General features: G+C 41.0%; 1 protein-coding gene across 13 annotated transcripts in view; it reads right to left on the bottom strand.

Annotated features, from left to right (window-relative positions):
- Window positions 1–12,914, bottom strand: part of CEP70 (centrosomal protein 70) — a 119,515-nt gene extending 106,601 nt beyond the window's left edge. For 11 of the 13 annotated variants that reach the window (XR_013361140.1, XR_013361139.1, XR_013361138.1 and 8 more), the window contains exons 1-2: window positions 12,762–12,914; window positions 10,449–10,551 (exon numbers count right to left, since the gene is read on the bottom strand). The gene's annotated coding sequence lies outside the window, so the exon portion shown is untranslated. Of the gene's footprint in view, window positions 1–10,448; window positions 10,552–12,657; window positions 12,700–12,761 lie in introns of those variants that run through there. The other 2 variants (XM_077864976.1, XM_077864979.1) reach the window with 2 other exon arrangements.
- Between the last annotated feature and the right edge of the window lie 12,580 nt (window positions 12,915–25,494).

Raw genomic sequence — 25,494 nt, 5'->3', positions numbered from 1 at the left:
GTTTTGGCAACCAGAGGGGAATGCACCATATGGCACCACAGGATCTCTTCCACACAAGGCCACTACTTTCAAGACCAGGAGACACAGCTGGCCTACCTAATACTTAGAAACAAATAGAGACAAAATGAAGAAACAGAGAAATATGTCCCAAGTAAAGAACAAGACAAAATCACAGTAAAAAAGATAAATGAAAGAGATATGCAATATGCCTGATAAAGACTTCAAAGGTAATAGTCATAATTACTAGACTTGAGAAAAGAGTGAATGAACTCAGTGAGAATGTCAAGAGAGAGACAGTAAATACAAAATATATAAATATTTTATAAAATATATACATATGTAAATAATGTAATCAGTAAGAGCTGAACAATTCAGTAATAGAAATAAAAAAGACACTAGAGGTAATCAGTAGAGATTAAAAGACAGAACAGATTAACAATCTGGAAGACAGAATAAAACAAAGCAACCAAACTGTATAGCAAAAAGAAAAAATAATAAAAAATGAGAATAGGGGAAGGGAACTCTGCAACATAACAAGAATAACAACATTTACATAATAGGGTTCCCAGAAGGGGAAGAAGGAGAGTAGAGGGCAGAAAATGTACCTGAAAAAATAATAGCTGAAAACCTCCCCAATATGGGGAAGGAAACAGACATCCACATCCAGGAAGGACAGAAAGTCCCTAATGAAGTGAACCCAAGGAGGTCCACCATCAAACACATCAGAGGTCAAATGGCAAAAAGTAATGATAAAGAGAGAATTTTAAGAACACCAAAAAGAAACAGTTATATACAAGGGAAACCCCATAAGGCTATCAGCTAATTTTTCAGCAAAAACATCACAGATGGGCAGCCCAGGTGGCTCACCGGTTTAGTGCCACCTGCAGCCCAAGGCATGATCCTGGAGTCCCAGGATCGAGTCCCATGTCGGGCTCCCTGCATGGAGCCTGCTTCTCCCTCCGCCTGTGTCTCTGTCTCTTTTTCTCTGTGTCTCTCATGAATGAATAAATAAAATCTTAAAAAAAAAAAAATCACAGGTGCCAATACTCCCTACCTAACTTGCTTATATCAGCCCCATCTCTCCATATCACACTTCAGTGGACCTACCCTTCTCAGTCATGCTTGCCTCAGTCCCAGTCCTGCAGGTCTCCTCACAAAACCACCAGTACAAACGTCACCAACACATTTCCAAATCCACAGGTTTTATAGGACCTCAGCTGTGGATGCAGCGGTGGCAGGACTCATTTCAGGAACAGACTATACAACACACTTTGTTAAAACACACACTGCTCAGCTGGGGACCAAATACTTCCCACAACAGGTAAAGAGTACGTCTGCAGACAACTGGACTCAAAGAAAAAGCCCCAGGACTCAAGAACAGAGCACATGCAACACACACAGGAGACAATCTCTGAAGTACCAGGTCCTAGGGAATAGGAGACACTGCACTGTGGGGCATTACAGGGCCTGAAAGACTATTATCATCAAAAGCAAGAGACATAGCCGACTCCAAACACAGAAACACAGAAACAGACACTGGCAAAATGAGGAAACAGAAAATATGTCCCAAATGAAAGAACAGGACCAACCTCCAGCAAAAGACCTAAGGAAAATGGATATAAATAATATGCCTGACAGAGAATTCAAAGTAATGAAGATGCTCAGTGGCTTTGAGAAAAGAATGGAGAACATTAGTGAGGACCTTAACAAAAGACAAAAAAAAAAAAAAATACAATCAGGGATGAGGAACATAATAAATGAAATGAGAAATACACTACTAGGTGGAATAAATAGCAGGCTAGAGAAAGCAGAGGAACAAACTAATGACCTGGAAGATAGAGTAATGGAAAGTAACCAAGCTGAGCAAACAGAGGAAAATAAAATATGCAAATTGAGAATACACTCAGGGAACTCAGTGACTCCATTAAGCATAACATTTGCATTATAGGAATCCCAAAAGAAGAGAGAGAAAAAGAGGTAGAAATTTATTTGAAAAAATAATAGCTGAAAACTTCCCTATCTGAGGAAGAAACAGATATCTAGATCCAGGAAGCACAGAGATTCTCCCAAATATTCAACACAAGGTGTCCACACCAAGACACATAGTAATTAAAATGGGAAAAAGTAGTGATAAAGAAAAAAAAAATTAAAATAGCAAAAGAAGACACTTACATATAAGGGAAATACCATAAGGCTATTAGCAAGTTTTTGAGCAGAAGCTGTAAAGCCCAAAAGGGAGTGGCATGATATATTCAAAGTGCTAGAAGGGAAAAATCTACAGCCAAGAATACTCTATGCAGCAAGGCTATCATTCACAAGAGAAGGAGAAATAAAGATTTTCTCAAATAATAAAACTAAAGGAATTCATAACCACTAAGCCAGCCTTATAAGGAATATTAAATGGGACTGTTTGGCAAGGAAAGACCATAAATGAGAATACAAAAAGCAAAAAATATAAAAGCAGTAAAACTACGTGTTTCTGCAAAAACCAATCAAGGGATTCATAAAATAGAAGGATGTAAAATATAATACCACATACCTAAAATGTGGAGAGAAGAAGAGTAAAGAATGGGTTCAGGGCAGCCCGGGTGGCTCAGCGGCTTAGTGCTGCCTTCAGCCCGGGGCGTGATCCTGGAGACCCAGGATCGTGTCCCATGTTGGGCTCCCTGCATGGAGCCTGCTTCTCCCTCTGCCTGTGTCTCTGCCTCTCTCTCTCTCTCTCTGTCTCTATGAATAAATAAATAAAATTTAAAAAAAAAGAAACCAGTAATAAATATGCAAAGGATAAAGAGAAAGAAAGCCAAGCATATCACTAAAGAAAGTCAAATTGTGAAAGAGAACAAGATCAAAGCAACCACAAAAAAGTAACAAAATGGCAATAAATATATACCTATAAACATTCTGAATGCAAATGACTAAATGCTCAAATCAAATCATAGGGTGACAGAGTGGATTAAAAAAAAAAAAAAACAAGATCCATCTGTATGCTGCCTACAACAGATTCATTTCAGATGTAAAGACACTTGCAGATCAAAAGTGAGGACATGGGGGAACACCTGAGTAGCTCAGTGGTTGAGCATCTGTCTTTGGCTCAGGGCATGATCCCAGTCTGGGGATAGAGTCCCACCCACATCAGGCTCCCAGTGAGGAGCTTCCTTCTCCCTCTGCCTATATTTCTGCCTCTCTTTCTGTGTCTCTCATGAATGAATAAATTTAAAAATCTTAAAAAAAAAAAAAAAAGTGAGGACATGAGGAACATTTATCGTTCAAATGGATGTCAAAGAAAACTGGGGTAGCAATATTTCTAATGGACTAAATAGAGTTTAAAACAAAAACTGGGGATCCCTGGGTGGCGCAGCGGTTTGGCGCCTGCCTTTGGCCCAGGGCGCGATCCTGGAGACCCAGGATCGAATCCCATGTCGGGCTCCCGGTGCATGGAGCCTGCTTCTCCCTCTGCCTGTGTCTCTGCCTCTCTCTCTCTGTGTGACTATCATAAATAAATAAAATTTTAAAAAATAAATAAATAAATAAATAAAACAAAAACTGTAATAAAGGACAAAGAACTATATAATAATAAAGGGGACAGTACAGTAAGACGATGTAACAATTGTAAATATTTACGCATCTAACATAGAAGCACCCAAATACAGAAAACAGTTAAAAACAAACATAAAGGAAGTAATTGGTTGTAATAATAGTAGGGGACTTTAAAACCCCACTTAAATCAATGGACAGATAATCCAAACTGAAAATCACAAAGAAACACTGCCTCTGAATGACACACTGGACCAGATGGATCTAACAGATATATTCAGAACATGCCATCCACAAACAGATTACACATTCTTTTCTTTTCTTTTTTTTTTTCAGATTACACATTCTTTTCAAATGCACATGGAACATGATGCAGAACATATCACATATTAGCTTTAAGCCACAAAACAAGTCTCAACAAATTCAAAAATATTCAAGTCATATTATGCATCCTCTCTGACCACAATATTATATAAAACTACAAATCAACTATAAGAAAAAATCTGGAAAGAACACAAATAATGAAGGTTAAATAACATGCTACTAAACAATGAATGAGTCACCCAAGAAATCAAAGAAATAAAAACTACATAGAAACAAATGAAAAATGAAAACATACTGTTCCAAAATCTTTGGGATGCATCAAAAGCATTTCTTCTTAGAGAGAAGTTTATAGCAATGCAGGTCTATCTCAAGAAGAAAAATCTCAAACAACCTAACCTTACACCTAAAGGAGCTAGAAAAAAAAATCTCAAAAAACAAATGCCCTACAAACTGAAGTCCAGAACCAGATAGCTTCATAGGAGAATTCTACCAAACATTTAAAGAAGAGTTAATACCTATTCTTCTCAAACTTTTCCAAACAATAGAAGAGGAACAGAAACTTCCAAATTAATTCTATAAGGCCAACATTACCTTGATATCAAAACCAGATAAAGACACTACAAAAAAAGAGAGCTAAAAAAAAGAGAGCTACAGGCTGATATCTCCAATGAACACAGAATGACACAGATGCAAAAGTCCTCAACAATATACTGGCAATTGGAACCCAACAATACATTTTAAAAATCATTCACTGGGCAGCCCCAGTGGCTCAGCAGTTTAGCACTGCCTTCGGTCCAGGGCGTGATCCTGGAGACCCGGTATCGAGTCCCACGTCAGGCTCCCTGCATGGAGCCTGCTTCTCCCTCTGCCTGTGTCTCTGCCTCTCTCTCTCTCTCTTTCTCTCTCTTTCTCTCTGTGTGTGTGTGTGTGTGTCTCCCATGAATAAATAATAAAATAAAATATTAAAAAAAAAAAATGATTCACCAAAATCAAGTGAGATTCATTCCCAAGATGCAAGGGTAGTTTTATATTCACAAATCAATTAATAACATCACATCAAGGGATAAAAACCATATGATCTTTTCAATTAATGGCTTAAAAGCATTTGACACAAAGTACAACATCCATTCATGGTTTAAAAAACCATCAACTAACTAGGTTTAGAGGGAAAATACTTCAACATAATAAAGGCCATATATGAAAAATCCATAGCTAATATTATATTCAATGGGGAAAAACTGAGAGCTTTTCCTCTGAGATCAGAACAAGACCAGGATGTCCACTCTCACCATTTTCATCCACCATAGTACTGGAAGTCCTAGCCACAGCATTCAGACAACAAAAAGAAATTAAAAGCATCCAAAATGCTAAGGAAGAAGTAAAACTTTTACTATTTGCAGATGACATATCTATGGAAAACCCTAAAGATCTGCCAACAAACTACTAGAACTGATAAATGAATTTAGTAGTCGCAGGATACAGAAATCTGTTGTATTTCTATACATGAATAATGAAGCAGCAGAAAGAGAAATAAATAATCCCAGTGTGCCTGGGTGGCTCAGTCAGTAAAGGATTCAACTCTTGATTTCAGCTCAAGTCATGATCTCAGGGATCTCACGGTTGTGAGATGGAGCCCTGTCTCTGGCTCTACTCAGCTGGGAGTCTATCTAAGATTCTCTCTCTCCCTCTCCCCACACTGTGTGTGTGCACCTGCGCTCTCTCTCTTTTGCAAATAAATAAATACATCTCTAAAAAGAAAACAACCCCACTTACAATTGAACCAAAAATAACAAAATATCTAGAAATAAACAACCAGGAGGTGAAAGACCTGTACTCTGAAAACTGTAAAATGCGATTAAAGAAATTAATATAACAAAGAAATGGAAAGACATTCAATGCTCACAGAAGACCAAATATTGTTGTAATGTCTATGCTACCTAAAGCAATCTACACATTTAATGCAATCTCTAACAAAAAATAAACAGCATTTTTCAAAAAACTAGAACAACCTTAAAATTTGTAAGGAACCACAAAAGACCTGAAATAGCTAAAGCAATCTTCAAAAAGAAAAAACAAAACTGAAAGTATCACAATTCCATACTTCAAGTTATATTACAAAACTGTAGTAAACAAAACAGTATGGTAATGGCAAAAATAGATAAGACACATAGATCAGCAAAACAGAATAGGAAATCCAGAAATAGGGGTACCTGGCTGGCTCAGTTGGAAGAGCATGTGACTCTTGATCTCACAGTTGTGAGTTCAAGCCCAACATTGGGTGTAGAGATTACTTAAAAATAAAATCTTAACAAGAAAAAAATAAATAAACCCACAGTTATATGGTTAATTAATCTTCGACAAAGGAGGCAAGAATATGCAATGGGAAAGACAGTTTTTTAAATGGTGGAGAAACTGGACAGCTACATGTAAAATAATGAAACTAGACCATTTTCTTACACCACACACAAAAAATAAACTCAAAATGAATTAAGGACTGGGGCACCTGAATGGCTCAGTTGTTAAGCATCTGCCTTCAGCTCAGGTCATGATCCCAGGGCCCTGGGATCGAGCCCTGAATCAGGCTCCCTGCTGAGCAGGGAGTCTGCTTCTCCCTCTGCCACTCCCTCTGCCTGTATACTCTGTCAAATAAATAAATACATACATACATACACACAATTTAAAAAAATGAATTAAGGTCCTAAATGTGAGATCTGAAGCCATAAAAATCCTAGAAGAGGGGCAGCCCAGGTGGCTCAGCGGTTTAGAGCCGCCTTCAGCCCAGGGTGTGGTCCTGGAGACCTGGGATCAAGTCCCACGTCAGGCTCCCTGCATGAAGCCTGCTTCTCCCTCTGCCTATGTCTGTACCTCTGTACCACCCCCTCGCCCCGTCTCTCATGAATAAATAAATACAATCTTTAAAAAAAAATTGTAGAAGAGAGCACAGGCAGTAGTTTCTCTGACATTGATGGTAGTGCTATCTTTCTAGACATGTCTCCTGAGGCAAGGGAAATAAAAGCAAAACTATACTATTGGGACAATATCAAAATAAAAAGCTTTTGTACAACAAAGGAAACAACCAACCAAACGAAAAGGCAACCTACTAAATGGGAGAAGATATTTGCAAATGACATATCTGATAAAGGGTTAGTATCCAAAACACATGAAGAATTTATACAACTCGATACTGAAAAAAAATAATAATCCAATTAAAAATGGGCAGAGGACATGAACAGACATTTCTCCAAAGATGACATACAGATGGCCAACAGGCACATGAAAACATGCTCAATATCATTCATTATCAGGGAAATGCAAACCAAAACCACAATGCGATATTAACTCAAAACTCCCAGAATGGCTAAAGTAAAAAACTCAAACAAATATGGACGATGTGGAGAAAACAGAACCCTTGTGCATGGCTGGTGGAATACAAACTGGTACAGCCATCGTGTAAGACAGCATGGAGGTCCCTCAAAAAATTAAAAATAGAACTACCTTATGATCCAATAATCATGCTACTGGGTATTTATCCAAAAAAATGTGAAAACATTAATTCAAAGAGATATATGCACCCTTATATTTACAGTAGTATTATTTACAATAGCCAAACTATAAAAGAAGCCCAAGTATTCATGAAAGATGAATGGAAAAAGAAGATGCAATTATACACAATGGAGTATTATTTGGCCATAAGACAATATGGATGAACCTAGTAGGTATAATGCTAAGTGAAATAAGTCATTCAGAGAAATACAAATACCATATGTTTTTACTCATGTAGAATTTAAGAAACAAAATAACGCAAAGGAAAAAAAAAGAAAGGAAAGAAAGACAAGCCAAAAAAAATGGACTCTGGGAACAAACAGATGGTTCCCAGAGCGGGGAGTGGGGAGGTGGGTATGGGGATAAATGAAATAGGTGAAGGGGATTAAAAGTTCACTTATCTTGATAAGCACTGAGTAATACGTGGAACTGCTGAATCACTATATTGTACACCTGAAACTAAGATAACACTGTATGTTAACTACTCTGGAATTAAAAAAAAAAAAATACCACAATACATCTATTTAAATGCTAAGTCAGGCTAAGACTGACTATACTAAGTGTTTACAAGGCTATGAAGAAACTGGAACTTTAATACACAGCTGATGGCCATGTAAAATAGGACAATCACTTTGGAAAACACTTTGGTAGCTTTTTAAAAGGTTAAATATACTAAGACCCAGCTATTCCATTCCTAGATATTTACTTAAGAAAAATGAAAGCATAAGACCACACAGACTTGTACATAAAAATTCTTAAGAGATTTGTAAAATCGCCAGGAACTGGAAACAACTCAAATGTCCATCAAAAGCTAAACAGACACACAAACTGGTATAGGCACACAATGGAATACTTCTCAGTAATAAAAAGGAATAAACTTCTAAAAAAAGGAATAAACTATTGATATATGCAACGACACTGATGAACCTGAAAACACTTATGCTAAGTAAAAGAAGCCAGATGAAGATTTACATACTGTATGACTTCATTTACATAAAATTCTAGAAAACAAAAACTAATCTAATCCACAGTCACAAAAAGTAAATCAGTAGTGGCTAGGGGAATGAGAGGCTGGAAAGATGGACCACAAAGGGGAACAGAAGAATTTTTGGGGTGAGGGATATATGCACAATCTTGATTGTGTGATGGTTTCACAAGTGTATATATATGTCAAAACTTATCAAGTAGCACACCTTAAATATGTGAAGCTTACTGTATATCACATATATCTCAATAAAGCAATTTAAAAAAATAAAGCTTTCCTGAAAGGAAAATATATGTATATTTGAAATTACATATGGAAAGAGTGTATCACATACTTGAGAACACTAACCCATCCTAATAAAATTACTAGACTTCAAAGAAAAAATACTTGGTCATCTAGAAAAAAGAACAACTTATCAGGGGAAGAAAAATTAGATTATCATCTCTCTTTGATATCGATGCTTTATACCAAAAGAATAAGAGAAATATATTTAAGATATTCAAGGAAAAGAAGTGTGAGTCAAAGATTTTATAACAGCAAAACTGACTTTCATGTATAAAGAGCACAAACTTTTATCCACATAAACTCAGGGAACATTTCTTCCTAAAGAATCTAATAAAGGAGCATCAGGTAACCAAAATGATGCCTTTAACATCAACACAGGAGCACCTGGGTGGCTCCGTCTGTTAAACATCTGTCTTCGGCTCAAGTCATGATTCCAAGGTCCTAGGATGAAGCCCCAAGTCCCTTCTCTCTCTCAAAGATCAACATAAACGCTGGTGATGAGCATTAAATATACTTGTAGAACTAAGAATAAATAAAGACTAAAAGAGGAAGAGCAGAATATGTAATAACTGCGTGTTCTGACAATGTAGATATCATACATTTTTTAAAAAAGAATAAGAACATAAGCAAAAAACAAAAGGTTTAATGTTTTCAGTAATCATATTAGTGATGATATCAATAATTCTGATACTGCTGTGTATGTAAATATGAGATAAAACGAAGGAGTTGTTTGAGAATATCAATTCTTGAGAATATCATCTCCTATGTTCTCAAGAACCAGTACACTCAACTGATTGCACCATCCAGGCACCCCAAAAACCTGCAGATATTAAAAAGAGTTTTTAAGGGGCACCTGAGTGGCTCAGGTGGTTAAGCATCTGACTCTTGGTTTTGGCTCAGGTCACATGATCACAGGGTTGTCGCATGGGGCTCCATGCTCAGCTGGGAGTCTGCCTGAGATTCTTTCTCTTTCCTCCCCTCTGCCCTTCTCCACACTCACTAAAATAAACTCTTTTAAAAGGTCCAAAAAATTTTTAATTGGCAAGGCTACACTATAGTATCTAGAAATATACATTTATGAAAAAAAACCCTCTTAAACACAAGGAAGCAATTACTATAGAAGTCAGAAGAATGGCTACTAACGGGAGTACAGAAGTAATTGTGACTCAGATGGAGCAATGGAGGGGCTCTGGCAGGGTGAGCATGGTTCTACACCCTGAGTGGTACCATTTTAACAGTTTATTAAGCTACACATTTGCTACATGTGTTCTTTTCTGTTTGACTTCATAATAAAAATTCATTTTACAATTAAAATTTTATTAAATGACAATAAAAACAAAAGTAATGAAAATACCAAAAGAAAGCTGGTATAGCTCTGTACCCACACTTCTGGATTCAAATTGTGGATTCTGCTACACAGCCAGAAAAGTACTAATGATCTGTGCCTTGACCTCATTATCATGAGGATAGTAGAAGTACTTAGCTCATAGGGTTGTTACGGAGATTAGGAGTTAATATAGAAAGAAAATAGAACAGTGCCTGGCTCATAGCAGGAGAGAGTTGGCGATTACAGTTGGTGCCAGCTATGTAAGTCAATATAGTTATTTAATTTCTCTAGGCTTCAGTTTCTTTACCGGAGTTTAAAATATCTACCTGATAGGATTATCAGATCAGAAGGAAATACATATACCATATATCTATTACAGTATTCAGTAAATAATAAGTCTTTTCCATGGTCTCCCAACATCCAGAGAGTTATAGGTCACATTAGACATACCTCAGTCATAGCACATTCCTCTTGCACTTTTCACCTGGTCATTCAGGTTGATCTCAATGAAATGATCACCCAGTGAGTCTCACGTCCGAAACTGGATCTTCATCTAGATTTCAAAAAGAGAAAGAAAATTTTAAAATGTTCAACCTCCTACTAAGAATGGTCTTGTGTTATTCCCAGAGCAGGCATCTATGGTACCAATAACCATTAAACTGAAGTAGGAAACAACTGGAATAACCGCTGATGGACTTCCAAGGCTCATTGCCATGTGTCTTTTCCCTTCTCGTCTTTCCTCTCCCTGCTTTGTTAAGGTATTTAGCTGGGAGTCCAAATCTATCATCACCTATCATCAATCCTGACTTCTGGCTACAAAGGTAGGATATGCTTGTTTGCAAGGGTACTAAAATGAAGCACTCTCAGCCTGCAAAGGAAGGAAGAAAAACTATCTCAACTCCACCTACGACCAAGTCTTCCTTTTCAGAGGTCCATGCTGTGAAATTAATGTGCTGATAGTGTGCACCAGCCTTTCCCCCAACTATAAACTGTGACAGGACACGGACGGGGGAACTTGAGTCACAGGTAGAGACCAAATGCTTCCCAAGGCCAAAACAGAAGCTTTATCGGTTTAATCAGTGCCATAACACACCTAAAGCGAGATTATGAGAATAGGGGTTGCAGGATAAAAGTTCGTTTGTACATGGTATCAAAAGCCAGATGCAGAGAAGCAAACCTGGCACTGTCCAGGTTTCCAAGAGTCCTCTGAGGGTAACTTACCCTTCATAGGTCTGAAGCCCCAGGAACAAGCACCATCTGATAAAATGTAATTATTTTTCACCACTTTTGGGGGGCAACGCTGGAAATAATAAACCATGGCCTAGGGGATCCCTGGGTGGCTCAGCGGTTTGGCCCCTGCCTTTGGCCCAGGGCGTAATCCTGGAATCCCGGGATCAAGTCCCACATCGGGCTCCCTGCATGGAGCCTGCTTCTCCCTCTGCCTGTGTCTCTGCCTCTCTCTCACACATCTCTGTGTTTCTCATGAATGAATAAATAAAAATCTTTAAAAAAAAAAAAAAAAAAAAACATGGCCTATAACAGATTTTTTTCTCCATCGAGTTACATCAAAATCTGTAATTAGCTATCTGAAAAGCATATATCTCACATTACTGCAATAAATGGAACATGCAATGCTTTCAAAGTCTCTGCTCTCTAATAAATAAATAACAAAAGTTCTACCCCAAAGACATGCCAGCATGCTGCTCGATTTTCTTAAGGGAAAGTGAACCTACAGCAAATAAGGAAATGGGAGTTAGGATTGGATGTCATTTCCACCAGATCCTTCTGCCCCAGGGGAGGGTACACAAAGGACCAGAACAGGCCTCTCCCCCTTTGAGGCAGAAGCTGTTGGACAAACCCCACCCCCCGCTTCCCACCTCCCAGTCAGCCCACCTGTTCCTCAAGCTGTGGCTGTGGGGAGGCCGGGGTCTACTTGACAATACAGAAAGCAAAAACAGACTCACGCAGAGGACTGGAATCAATAGGGGTGACACCTGCACAGTGTTTACTATCATCATGGTGAGAAAATAAGTGGTGGGAGAAACCCTTTCTGTGAGGTCTCTAGGTTCCCGATCTCAGCCTTGTGACATTTCCACCTCACCGATTTTCTTCACAGAATCGATTTAGAGGGACGCCTGGGCGGCTCAGCGGTTGAGCGGCTGCCTTTGGCTCAGGGTGTGATCCCGGAGACCCGGGATCGAGTCCCGCATCGGGCTTCCTGCCTGGAGCCTGCTTCTCCCTCTGCCTGCCTGTGTGTGTGTCTCTCATGAATAAATAAAATCTTAAAAAAAAAAAAAAAAGAATCCATTTGGACTCCGCAGCAAGTCAGCGGTCCTCCGAACCTGGAATGAGCCTAATGAACCGTTGAAAAAGGCTACTCGTCTGCTCGCTCGCGTATCCATCCCCCTTTTTCACCCGAGTCTTCTCCGGCCAAGCAACCGTCTCAAACACCTTGACGCTCTGCAGACGGAGGAATCGCCTAGGACACAGCCGCCGGGGATCATTCTGAGCCTTTACACTTTAACCTTCTCGACCACCGCGTAAGGCGAGAATTACCAGCGGCAGGCCACCAAGGAAGAAACGGGGGCGCCGAGACGTGAAGGCCCGGGGAGCGAGCCAGGACTCGAACCAGGTTTGCCAGGGACACCGCGACCCTTACCCTGAGATTGTCTTAACTGGCCTCCTCGCCGGGCGCCCGGATAAGGGTCGGTCTGCCCGTCCCCGGGACCAGGCGAGGCCGCTGCCCAGGACAGCCCCACTCACCTTCCTCAGCCGCGGCCTCCCCTCAGCAGCGCGCCCGGCCCGGCCCCTCTCAGCCCCTCCTGGCCCCGCCTCCGCGACCGTTACGAGCCGTGGGAGTCTGGCCAATCCAGATGGAGCGCGGCGACAGGGCCCGCCTCCGAACGCGGGAGCGGCGAACTCCCGCCGCCGGGGGGCGGGGCGGGGGCGGGGCCTAGAGCGGCTCCGCGCCCGGTTGGCTCCGCTCCTGGGGGCGGGGCTTACACGCGCGTAGACGGGAGCGCGCGGCGCGGCGCTTAGGTCTGCGCCTGCGCGCTGCCGTTTGCACGTGCTACAGGCCCGCGTCTTCTGGTTGCTGTCCGCAGCCGCCTGGGAACTCCTTTGCCTGGAAGTCCGCAGCAAGTTTTTTTTTTTTTTTTTTTTTCAATGACACAACAGGTTTATTGGTTATTGTACACAAATGAATGTGAGCAACTTCCAAGTATTCCTTATAATCCAAGTATTCCTTATAAAAAGGGCTCAGTGCCTTCTTTCACTTAAGAAAGTATACCAAACTGGGGCACCTGGCTGGCTTCATCAGTAGAGAATGCAACTCTTGAGGGTTTTAAGTTCAATCCCCACACTGGGTGTGGAACCTAGATAAAAAAAAATATATATATATATATATACCAACTCCAGGAAAATAAAGGGGAATCAAACTTCAAGTATGTGAGACCATTGGTGCAAGTGAGGCGCGGGCAATGTGGCCACCGTACACTGCCTTCCAGGCACACACTCAAGCCGCGACTGTGAGCCCTTGCTACCAGGCTTAGTCAGCCTGTTCTCTAGGTTCCAGACCCGGCTGAGCACGCAGCACCCGGCATCTGCAGGACCCCAGCCTTTTGTTTGTTGGTGACATTTTACCCTTCCGCTCAGCATTTTCAAATCTCCACGACGTTCCAGGCTCCATAGGAGGCTCCAGAAATTCAGAGGTGGCTGGCTGGAGACGCTCAAAGTCTAATTAGGGAGATGAGTATATGCTCTGAAATTAAGATACAGTGTGATAGGCATAATCAGAGAAGTTTGCACGGGGCGCAGGAGGGAAAGAGAAGAATTACCTAACTGGATCACTTTCGTTTTCCTAGACCCGTTAAGTCTCGTCCCTGGCTGCGTAGTAGAATCACCACGGGAGTTGTGAAAACTTGGTGCTCAGTACCCCGACTACTGAAATCAGAAGCGCCAGGGTAGGACTCAGGTGTCAACAGTTTGTTAATAATATCTCTCCTCCCCTCCGTCCCCTACCTCTCCCAGGTGATTCCAAGGTGCAGCCAAGCTTAAGAACTAGAGGAAGTAAACCTAGAGGAATACTTGAATGATTCTGAATGGTAGGAATTCCCCAGCGATATAGAGAGGAAAGATATTTAGAGAAAACGTCATGTGCAAATTAAGTAATTTCAAAGCACACTTTTATAATGCCTACATTACAAGTGCTCAGTAAACATTATTATTATTTTGTGTCATTAAACCTGGGCCCCTTTGGTAGAGCTCATATCTGCCCTTCCCTAACACCTAACTCCCAAAACCGTTACAAATTTAAAGGTTTTTGCTGTGGGCATCCTGATGAAACTGAGTAATATGTTGCATCCCTAGAAAGGCAGACTAGGAAGGCCTTAGGTATGTGCTAAGCAGCTGGGACTTTATCCAGGGGGTGTTGGGAAACCATAGACAAGTTTTCAAACGAGGTAATAAAATAGAAAGGTTTTTCTATTTGGGTGTCTTCAAGCCTAATTTTCATGCATCTTGAAAATATAGATAAAAACTATAATAAAAAAATAGTAATAAAAAATAAAAATAAAAATAAAATAAAAACTATAAAAACAGCTCTACCTTGTACAAATACAATCACTGTTTTTTTTCCCCACAAAAAGAAATCACCTCAATATTTATTTCTAAGCTTAATAAATTCAGGACCTACAAATAGGGTCCCTGCCCATCATTCTCAAAAACTCATAGAGGGTTAAGCGATCCAAAAATTCCTAGCAGAACATATAACTTCGCTCACACTTAAAGGGAAGGCCTGGACTATCAGCCCACTATCGTCGTTGCATCTTGCAGCCACATGGTGTCGCTGTTTGATGACCTGTATTTTCCAGGTCTGTGGCGGAGCAGGTCCCACGCATCAGGGCATCAATCATGATGTGTCTCGCAAGAAGTCTCAGGGTTCTAGCTTTTAGAGTACAATATTTTCCGACCTATATTCGGCCTTCTTCCAGGCCTTCTTGCAGTGAGGGGCACTGTGAGTTTGCCCCATGCAAACATGTTCTCAACTCTGCTCCCAATTCTTTCCTTACCTGGCTCTTCACACTAGCAGTGGTTAGTAGTTAAATAGAGTTTCACTTTTTTTAAAGATTTTTTTTAGTTATTTATTCATGAGAGACACAGAGAGAGAGAGGCAGAGACACAGGCAGAGGGAGAAGCAGGCTCCACGCAGGAAGCCTGACGTGGGACTCGATCTGAAGACTCCAGGATCACACCCTGGGCTAAAGGTGGTGATAAACCTCTGAGCCATCCCAGCAGCCCCAGATTTTCATTTTCAATCTTCGAAACACAGAGTCCAGCTGCTTGCCTTTTCCAAGACAATAGTATAACTTGCCCACTCTTCTAACTGTAGCTGCCCTAATTGAGCCAGGAGGTCAAATAACACGGGTCAGTCAGGATCATTTTGGCTGCAGATAATAGAAAACCTGATTCAAACGGTCTTCTTAAGCAATAAGGAAGTTTATCTCACATAACAGAAACTCCACAAGCAAAACAGACGTTACGGTTGGTGAACACAATGGTTCAACAAGTTATTGAGGACCCAGTTGCTATTAGTCTCTCTGCTGTCCTGTAAACATGGGAGGTTCAACACTAAAGTGATTTTTTAGAGTGTGTGGGTAGTTTAGTTGGTTAATCATCTGCCTTCACCTCAGGTCATGATCCCGGGGTCCTGGGATGGAGCCCCACATCAGGCTCCCTGCTCAGCGGGGAGCCTGCTTCTCCCTCTCCTTCCTGCTCCTGCTCTCTCTCATTATCTCTGTCTCTCTCTCTCTCAAATAAATAAAATCTTTAGAAAAAAATGAAGTGATTTTCCAGATGTCTACCAGGAACAATCAGGACCACATACTTTCTTTTCCATCTAAAATCTTTCCTTTGGGCTTTTTCTTTCTTTCTTTTTTTTTTTTTTTTTGAGCCAATTAGGTCACACGGGCACATATTCTGTCTCCCAATCAGTAACTGCCTAGCAAATGTGAAGAAGACTTAGCATGGATTCCAGGAGGAAAAAGGGGTTACCATAACTGCAATAGGCAATGGGGCAGGTGCTCCTTGAGTCACATAAGTTGCAAGGTGAAGGTATGGCTACTTGAGTAAAACTGGAGTCCTGTAAGGACCAAGAGGACAATGGATGCTAGATGTATGATCACCAGTATTCTTTACAGTTTTCAAAACACAAGGCTGATTACGCTCTATTTCCTCATCATCACTCCTGGATTTTGTGTGTCAAGTGGAGGAAGTTCTATAGCATTGTCCTTCAAAGGAATTTCCCTGTATAAACCATCAAAGCCTTGTCAACACTTTAAGATTTAATTTTTAAGTAATCTCTACACTCAACATGGGGCTCAAATTCACAACCTCAAGATGAAGAGCTGCATGATCCACCGACCGAGCCAGCCACACACCCTGATCTCAAGTTTTCTTTGTGTCTTCAATAATCCACCAGGATGCTAATGGTTCTAAACACTCACTTAACATTCACTTATAAAAATGTATTAAGCACCTGTTATATACCAGGGATTAAACTAGATGCTGTATTTATAGGGGTGAGTAAACCAGATGTGTTTCTTGCCCTCATGGTGCTTACAGACTAGTTGGGAAGAGAAATATTAAAAAATCCCACACATAAGCATTAATTATGATAAGTGCTATGAAGAGAAGGAAGAGAACAAAGATATGTGGAGGAGCCTCTCTAAGGAAGTGACATTTAAGCTGAGATCCAAAGCCTGTCTTCATTTCAGTTTACTGCTTTCCCCTGTGCTTTGTCTTCCTAGTATAAATTATAGGCTTCATTAGCAATTAAAACAGATCTTTTCATTTCTAAACTTCTAAACTGATTCTCAAATTTTCTCCAAGGCATAGACGTATCAAATTTCTCCCCATAACAAGGAGTATGCCAAATATGAATGGCATTTGGTGAAGTCTTGAAAAGTCTCCAATTCACAAGTCTTTTGGATTTAGAGTTTTTAATTAATCCTTAATTATACTAATACATTTGTTCCTGCCTCTTCTATGAGAACTTGAACTATGGGGACATGGATCTTACCTTACTTTTTTCAGGACCTATATTGTCCCTGACACATAGCAGGTGCTCAATATAGTGTGGAGTGGCACTGCTAAATTTGAGTCATATTTTGACAGGGGCATTCACCTTTAGTAGCCATCTGCCAGTATGAAAGACCACAAGTAAATAGCTCAAACAGATTAATAACAAATGCTCAAGAATCAGTACAGATTGGGGCACCTGGGTGGCTCAGTGGTTGAGCATCTGTCTTTGGCTCAGGTAGTGATCCTGGGGTCCTGGGATCAAGTCCTGTATCAGGCTCCTTGCAGGGAGCCTGTCTCTCTTTTTCTCTCATGAATAAATAAATAAAATATTTTTTAAAAAGAATCAATACAGATTAACAATAGTTATATTAGTTGAACCTTTAAAATGTGTCAAGCTCTGGGTTACACACTTATGTTTTCTAACTTCTTGACTCTTCACAATAACCTTGACATGAGTACTCTTATTATCTTCATTCTACAAATGATCAAATTAGAAAATAGAAGTTAGGGATGCCTGGGTGGCTCAGTCGTTGAGCATGCAATGCCCTGCCTTCAGCTCAGGGTGTGGTCCCAGAGTCTAGGGATTAAGTCCTGCTTTGGGCTCCCTCTGGGAAGCCTGCTTCTCCCTCTGCCTATGTCTCTGTCTCTCTCTAGGTCTCTCATGAATGAATGAATGAATGAATGAATGAATGAATGAATAAATAGTTTAAAAAAATGGACACCTAGGTGGCTCAGTCAGTCAAGGTCTACCTTTGGCTCTTTCATGATCTTAGGGTCCTGGAATAGAGCCCCATGGAGGCTCTCCACTCAGCAGGGAGTCTGCTTCTCCTCCTTCTCCCTCTCCCTATATGCTCTCTATCACTCTCTCTCTCAAAAATAAATTAAAAATCTTTAAAAAAAAAAAAAAAGACTTGTTAAGATCACACAGCTAGTATGTAGCAGAGCCAGGATATGAAATCAGCACTCAGGCTTGAAAACCTATTTCATTAATCGCTTGACCATATCACTTCTCCTGATGGGCATCTGCTCTACCATAAGATTGGTGTATGCACTTATTCCAATTTGCGTATATTTCATCTGTCTATTCGTCATCTACTGATGCATAGCAAACTATCCCTAAACATAGCCACTTAAAACAAACATTTAATATCTTGACAAACATTTAATATCTTGTCTATGGGTCAGGAATACAGGAGTGGCTTAGCTGGATGGTCTAGACAGAATCTTTCATGAGGCTGCCATCAGCTTGTTGCCCACGGTTAATCTAATGGATTTACTTCTAAACTCACTCATGTGGTTATTGGCAGGGCTCAGTTTGTTCCTTAGCAAGCAGGCCTCTCCACAGGCTACCTGAGTATCCCCACAACATGACAGCTTCCCAAAAGGGAGTGATCCAAGAGAATGTGTGAGTACCTAAGACAGAAACAAAGTTTTTTTTTTTTTTTAAGATTTTATTTATTTATTTGAGAGAGAGTAAGAGAGACTTCATGAGCAGGGGGAGAGGGAGAGGGAAAGAGAGAGGGAGACTCCTCTCTGAGCAGGGAGCCCAACATGGGGCTCAATCCCAGGACCCTGAGATCATGACCTGAGCTGAAGGCAGATGCTTAATGAACTGAACCATTCAGGCACCCCCAGAAGTCTTTTTTATAACCTAATCCAGGCAGTCACATATCATCACTTCTGCTCTATGCTATTAACCACACAGACCAACTATGGTAAAATGCAATAGAGGACTACAAAAGGATATGAATACCAGGAAGTGGGGTCCTTGGGAGCCATTCTGGAGGCAACTTGTCACAAACTATTTGCTCATTTCTTGTGAATGCCTCCTCCACTAGGATGTAAATTTCACAAGGGGGAAAACCGTCAGTGCTGTTCATTGTTATATTCTCCCCACAGCGCTTGCCACAGGACAGACTGTCAATGAATACTGAATAAATGTAATGATGATGATGATTCAAATTCCAAGGAATGAGCTCCCTACAACAATACTGTTTTACTCTCACACAGATTTCCAGTTGCCATTCAAATAATTATTTACCTATTTATTTAAGATTTTTATTTATTTTATCTTATTTTAAAGATTTTATTGATTTATTCATGAGAGACACAGAAAGAGAGAGAGACACAGAGACACAGGCAGAGGAAGAAGCAGGCTCAACATGGGGAGCCCGACGTGGGACTCGATTCCAGGACCCCAGGACCATGCCCTGGGCCAAAGGCAGGTGCTAAACCACTGAGCCACCCAGGGATCCCCCTCAAGATTTTATTTTTAAGTAATCTCTACACCCAACATGAGGCTAAAACTCAAACCCCTGAGATCAAAAGTTGCATGCTCCACCAATTGAGTGAGACAGGTATGTCTCAACTACCTTTTTGTTTCATTTTTTAAAAATATTTTATTTATTTATTAGAGAGAGAGAAAGAAAGAGAACGAATGCATGCGTGCACAAGCAGGGGCAACGGCAGAGGGAGAGGGAGAAGCAGGTTCCCCACGGAGCAGGAAGCCTGATGCAGGGCTCAATGGAGGGCTTGATCCCAGGACCCCGGGATCATGATGTGATCCCAAGGCAGATGATTAACTAACTGAGACACCCAGGTGTCCCTCAAACAATTTTTTAAAGCAGGACTCTATCATGCCGAAGAACATTTACTCATTTACATCTTTTTTTTTTTTTTTGCTTTAAAACAAAACATAATTTTTATTTTAGTGCTGGTTTTCCAGGAAGCAAAATCTCAAAGGAGATTAAAAAAAATTTTTGAGCCAAACCCAAAGCTACGAGGGGTACAAATTTAGAGAAGGGTGTTACCTGTAAGTAAATGCTTACTCAGCCCAATCAGGAGTGCTGGCAGAGCCAGGAGCAGGTTGAGAGAACTGAGTCCAAGATTCTTGCATTCAATAGGATTCTGGAAGCATGTTAAAGTGGTTCCAGGTCAATGACTCTCCCTAGCTCCGAGATACAATTATCTCAAAATAAAATTTTTAAAAAATCACCAATAGGGGCAGCCCGGGTGGCTCAGCGGTTTAGTGCTGCCTTCAGCCCAAGGTGTGATCCTGGAGACCCCGGATGGAGTTCCACATCAGGCTCCCTGCATGGAGCCTGCTTCTCCCTCTGCTTGTGTCTCTGCCTCTCTCTCTCTCTCTCTCTCTCTCTCTCTCACTGTGTGTCTCGTGAATAAATAAATAAAATCTTAAAAAAAAAAATCACCAACAGACCAGGGCACCTGGATAGGTCAGTCAGTTAAGCAGCTGGCTCTTGATTTCAGCTCAGGTCATGATTTTGGGGTCCTGGGATTGATCCCCACATGGGGCTCCATGCTCAGTGGGGAGTCTGCTTTAGGATTCTCTCTCCCTCTCCCTATGTCACTCCCCCCACTCATGTTCTTTCTCTTTCTCTAAAATAAGTCAATCTTTTTTAAAAAATCACCATAGACCTACATTAAAAGAAGTTCTAAGTATGTACTTGAGAAAGAAAAGTGATCAAAGAAGGCAAGTCTGAGATGCAACGATTGTTGAGAAAAAAATGATAACCATGTAGATAAGTCTACACAATCATTGTATAATTCAGTATAATGATCATGAAGGCAAATTTGTGTGCTTATAAAAAGGACAGACTCAAATAAAACTTGATTGCAAGGTGAAAGGGGAGTCAATGACTTCCAAACCAGTAGAAAGAATAAGTGAAATACAAGAACAAAAATTCAGGCTACTTTTAAGAATGGAAGAAAGGAGAACAAAAAGCAGAGCAAAGGTGGGACAGATAGAAAGCAAAGGTAAAACAGTAGAGACAAGCTAAATACACTACCAATAATAAATTGACAGTTTATAATTCAAAGTGCGATAGTTCAAAACTCCTTTCTTATTATTTTTTAAATGATTTTATATTCCCTCTACCCATTTCTCCCCCTCAACCTCTAATGACCACCGATCTGTTCACTGAGTTTGTTTTTGGTTTTGTTTTTGGATTCCCGGCCTGTAAGAGCCATATACAATATTTGTCATTCTCTATCTGACTTATTTCACTTAGAATAGTGTCCTTCAGGTCCATCCATGTTGTCACAAATGGCAGAATTTCCTTCTTTTTTATGGCCAAATAATAGTATTCGTGTGTGTGTGTGTGTGTGTGTGTGTGTGTGTGAGAGAGAGAGAGAGAGAGAGAGAGAGAGAAATATCCAGAAGTGGAATTGCTGGATCATATGGTGGTGCTATTTTTATTTTATTTAGAGGGATAGGGAGGGGGAGAGAGAAAGAATCTTAAGCAGGTTCCACATCCAGCTCAGAGCCCAACTCAAGGCTCTATCTCACAATCCTGATATCATAACCTGAGTCGAAATCAGGAGTCGGACACTTAACCAACTGAATCACCCAGGCACCCCTATTTTTATTTTTGAGGAACTTCCACACTATTTCCCACAGTAGCTGCACCAAATTATATCCTACCAACAGTGCATAAGTGTTCCCTTTTTTCCTTACCCTTGCCAACACTTGTTATTTCTTAGCGATAATAGCCATTCTAACAGGCTTGAGTTATTCATATATATACTTTCTACATAACTATAGAACATGGACTCAGAAGGAAGCACCAAATTCATGTTCATATTGGCTTGGGGTAAGAGAAGCAAGTAATGGTGTTGGATTTGCAAATCCAATAGGGTTTTATCTGCAATGTTTTTTTCCATTGAAAATTTTCAATGAGCCAGTATTTAATGATGGTCAGTCAATTCTAAGTCACAGGAATATGGTTATTATCTTCTATACTTTCCTATGCTTTTTACATTTCTCTAAATAAACATGATACAAACTTTTCCCAATTTTTACCAAATCTTAACCAATTGGAACATGTGTCTGTACTGCCTTCCTTTGGCTCTTTGCTCTAATTAAGGGTGTATCTACAAACCCCACTCTCCACATGACTCAAACCAAAGCTGATATTCTCCTGATATTGTCAAGCTTTTCTTGTTTCAAGTTCTACAAAATCACCTTATTTCACTCCTCCACTTTCTGTCTTTGTGTAGGTAGAGCCACAGCCACCTTGGGCTGAGGGGGAAGATGCCTAAGGAGCAGCAGCCTGGTGAGCAGCGGGAGACTGTGGGTACTGGCATTGGTTCTGACACACAATCCTCGGAGGCCATAATTCTGAGCCCTGGGCTTCTTTCTAAAGCACCAGTGCCTCTCCCTTTAAACATACCGCTGGTAGTCAAGCTGGACCAATACTGGAAGGGCATGTGGAAAATTTTAGTCTTGTTCGTATCAGACTAAGTAACTTTTCCCTTTTATTTTGATCTCCATTCATGTTGTTTAAAAAGTAAGTTCAGAAAACCAGTCAATGGGCAGCCCGGGTGGCGTAGCGGTTTGGCGCCGCCTGCAGCCTGGGGTGTGATCCTGGAGACCCGGGATCGAGTCCCACGTCGGGCTCCCTGCATGGAGCCTGCTTCTCCCTCTGCCTGTGTCTCTGCCTCTCTCTCTGTGTCTATGAATAAATAAATAAAATCTTTAAGAAAAAAAAAGAAAACCAGTCAATGCATTAACAATTCCCTTTTCAAAAGGAGGCCAAATGAAAGCACAGAGAATGGTGAACGAAAACATTTTTAGCTGCTCTCTTAAAATATATCACTGATGGCCTAGCTGGCTTAGTCGGTAGAGTATGTGACTCTTGATCTCAGCGCTGGAAGTTTGAGCCCCACATTGGGCATAGAGATTATTTAAAAATAAAATCTTAAAAAGTTAGTCAATCAATCACTGATGTCAATGGGCAAATTGGTGAGAGATAGTTTGAGGTAAGAACAATCTAGGTACTTCCTGGGAAACAAGGAAATAATCTGAGTGTGAGGATACAGTCAAAAGCATGGGGCACCTTGCTGGCTCTGTCAGTAGAACATGTAACTCTTGATCTCTTGGTTGTAAGTTTGAGCCCCATGTGGGGCATAGAGATTACTTTGAGAATAAAAAAAAAAAAAAAAAAAAGTCAAGTCAAAAGCAGGATTAGCTTGAATGAATACATTTTATACTTAAGTTCAATACCTTTCATGGTATTTTCTTGAGACTTAGTGTCCATAACAATTCTGTCTGATAACAAGTAACTATCGCTACCTTCAGTGTCCTGGGCCCTGGGAATGAGTAGGTGGAAAATGTAGTCAAAAAATGGCATGTTCCTGGCATCTCAGAAATTATACCAGGTATCTCAGAAATTCCAAGTATTATACTCAAAGAGAAAATAGTGGCATAGTAAAAGCCAGTTGAGGAATCAGATTGCACTGCCTATTTGTGGTGCAGATTTGAATGCACCTCTTGAATGTACTCTGTGGGCCCTGGGCAGAGGAGCTTCCCAGGCCTCTAAGGAAAGGCTTAGAGTTTTTTTCAAGCACAATTAACACTTTTGTAATAATAGGCCCCGTTAACATGAACTTTTTGAATCCCACAGGCCTGGCTCCATATGCTGGCCCTGCAATTTGCAATTTCCTTTTAAATTCATGAGAGAGAGGCAAAGACATAGGCAGAGGGGGAAGCAGGCTCTCTGAGGGGAACCCAATGCAGGACTTGATCCCAGGACCCCAGGATCACACTCTGAGCTGAAGGCAGATGCTCAACCACTGAGCCACCCAGGCATCACTGGCCCTGCAACTTCTGAAGGCTTTGGGTCCCTCTGTAATATAAATACTGGGCTGTTGTGAAAAGTACAGGCAATAATATATAAGGACATAGCAAGCATCCAATAAATTACACCTTATTGGTCTTATAAAGGATACCCAGATTTCTAAGTTTTTACAAGAAAATATGATCCTTCATTAGTATCCCCAACCAGGGTTTCCTGGTCCTAGCCCAACAACTAAGGATTGTTTTTTTTTTTTTTTGTTTTGTTTTTTATTTATGATAGTCACAGAGAGAGAGAGAAAGAGAGAGGCAGAGACATAGGTAGAGGAAGAAGCAGGCTCCATGCACCGGGAGCCCGACGTGGGATTCGATCCCGGGTCTCCAGGATCGCGCCCTGGGCCAAAGGCAGGCGCTAAACCCGCTGCGCCACCCAGGGTTCCCTAAGGATTGTTTTTTAGAAGAACTAAGGACTAGGAAAAAGGAATTAGGGACATGTCTTCAACTAGCCTGGTCCCATCGCTAGAAATTCCCACTTTGAAGCCTTTTACCTTCCCCCCTGCAAGTCATTCTTTCAATAATTATTTATTGAAAACTCTCTGTTAAGACACCCGTTTAGAAGAAAATACAAATATGAAAAGTCTTTGTCTTGGAGGAGCTTTCACTACAGGGTAGCAAACAAGAAATCAGTGCTCACTAAACATAATCCTTAGAACATAATTGCTTAAGAATTCAGTCATCATTGGGGTGCCTGGGTGGCTCAGTGGTTGAGCATCCGGCTTTGGCTCAGGTGGTAATCTCAGAATTTCCCAACCAAGTCCCACACCGGGCTCCCTGCAGGGTGCCTGTTTCTCCCTGTGCCTATGTTTCTGCCTCTGTGTCTCTCATAAAAAAAATAAATAAAATCCTAAGAAAAAAAAAAAGAGAATTCAGTCATTATTTTATAGACTGATTAACCTAATTAATAGATTGTCCCTTCTAGTCTCTATCCCCCTTCTCTCACATACTTGTTCAGCATCTAGAAACCGCCTTGACTCTAGCAACCTCAAAGATGAAACAATTCTTTACACAGACCTCAAGCTGGGATAAGAAATTACACAATGAGGCCTGGATCACAGGTTCTGGCTCCCAAATCTTCTGGGCCTTCAGAGCCCCTCCAGAATCCCTTCAAACGTCTGTGTATTGTCACCTGGTACACACTTCACAGGGACCACTCGCTGCCCCCCTCAAATGGCCCTGCTCAACAACCTTCTTCCCTGTCTGCTGGTGGCAGGGAAAATCAGAAGGCACCTAAAACCTACCCAGGCCTCCTTTACATTCATTCTTCTTTATTTTTTTTAAGATTTTATTTTTTTTAAGGTTTTATTTATTTATTTATGAGAGACACACACAGAGAGAGGCAGAGACACAGGCAGAGGGAGAAGCAGGCTCCCTGCAGGGAGCCCTATGCGAGACTCGATCCCAGGACCCCGGGATCATGCCCTGAGCCGAAGGCAGACCTCAACCTGTGAGCCACCCAGGCGTCCCTACATGCATCCGTTAAACAAGTATTTATCAGAGCCTACTCTGAGCCTGCGCTGTGCAGGTGTGGGAGGTACAAGAGCGAGAGCCAAGCGCCACAACTCCTGCCATCAAGAACCTCCAGTCCCCTATGAAGTTGCACGATAAGCAAAATCTACAGAAATAATTGCACACTCCGACATGGGCTAAGAAGTCCAAGTGCTGCAAGTCTTCAGGGCCAGGATACTTTTCCTTAAAAAAAAAAAAAAAGATATCTAAGAGCGAGCTCGACCACACAGACAAGGGTGACTAGGGGCCGAGGCAGGG

Source organism: Canis aureus, chromosome 22, assembly GCF_053574225.1.
Source record: "Canis aureus isolate CA01 chromosome 22, VMU_Caureus_v.1.0, whole genome shotgun sequence".
Classification (NCBI taxonomy): Eukaryota; Metazoa; Chordata; class Mammalia; order Carnivora; family Canidae; genus Canis; species Canis aureus.
The sequence above is the reverse complement of the archived record's forward strand: the minus strand, read 5'-3'. Positions and strand labels throughout refer to the sequence as shown.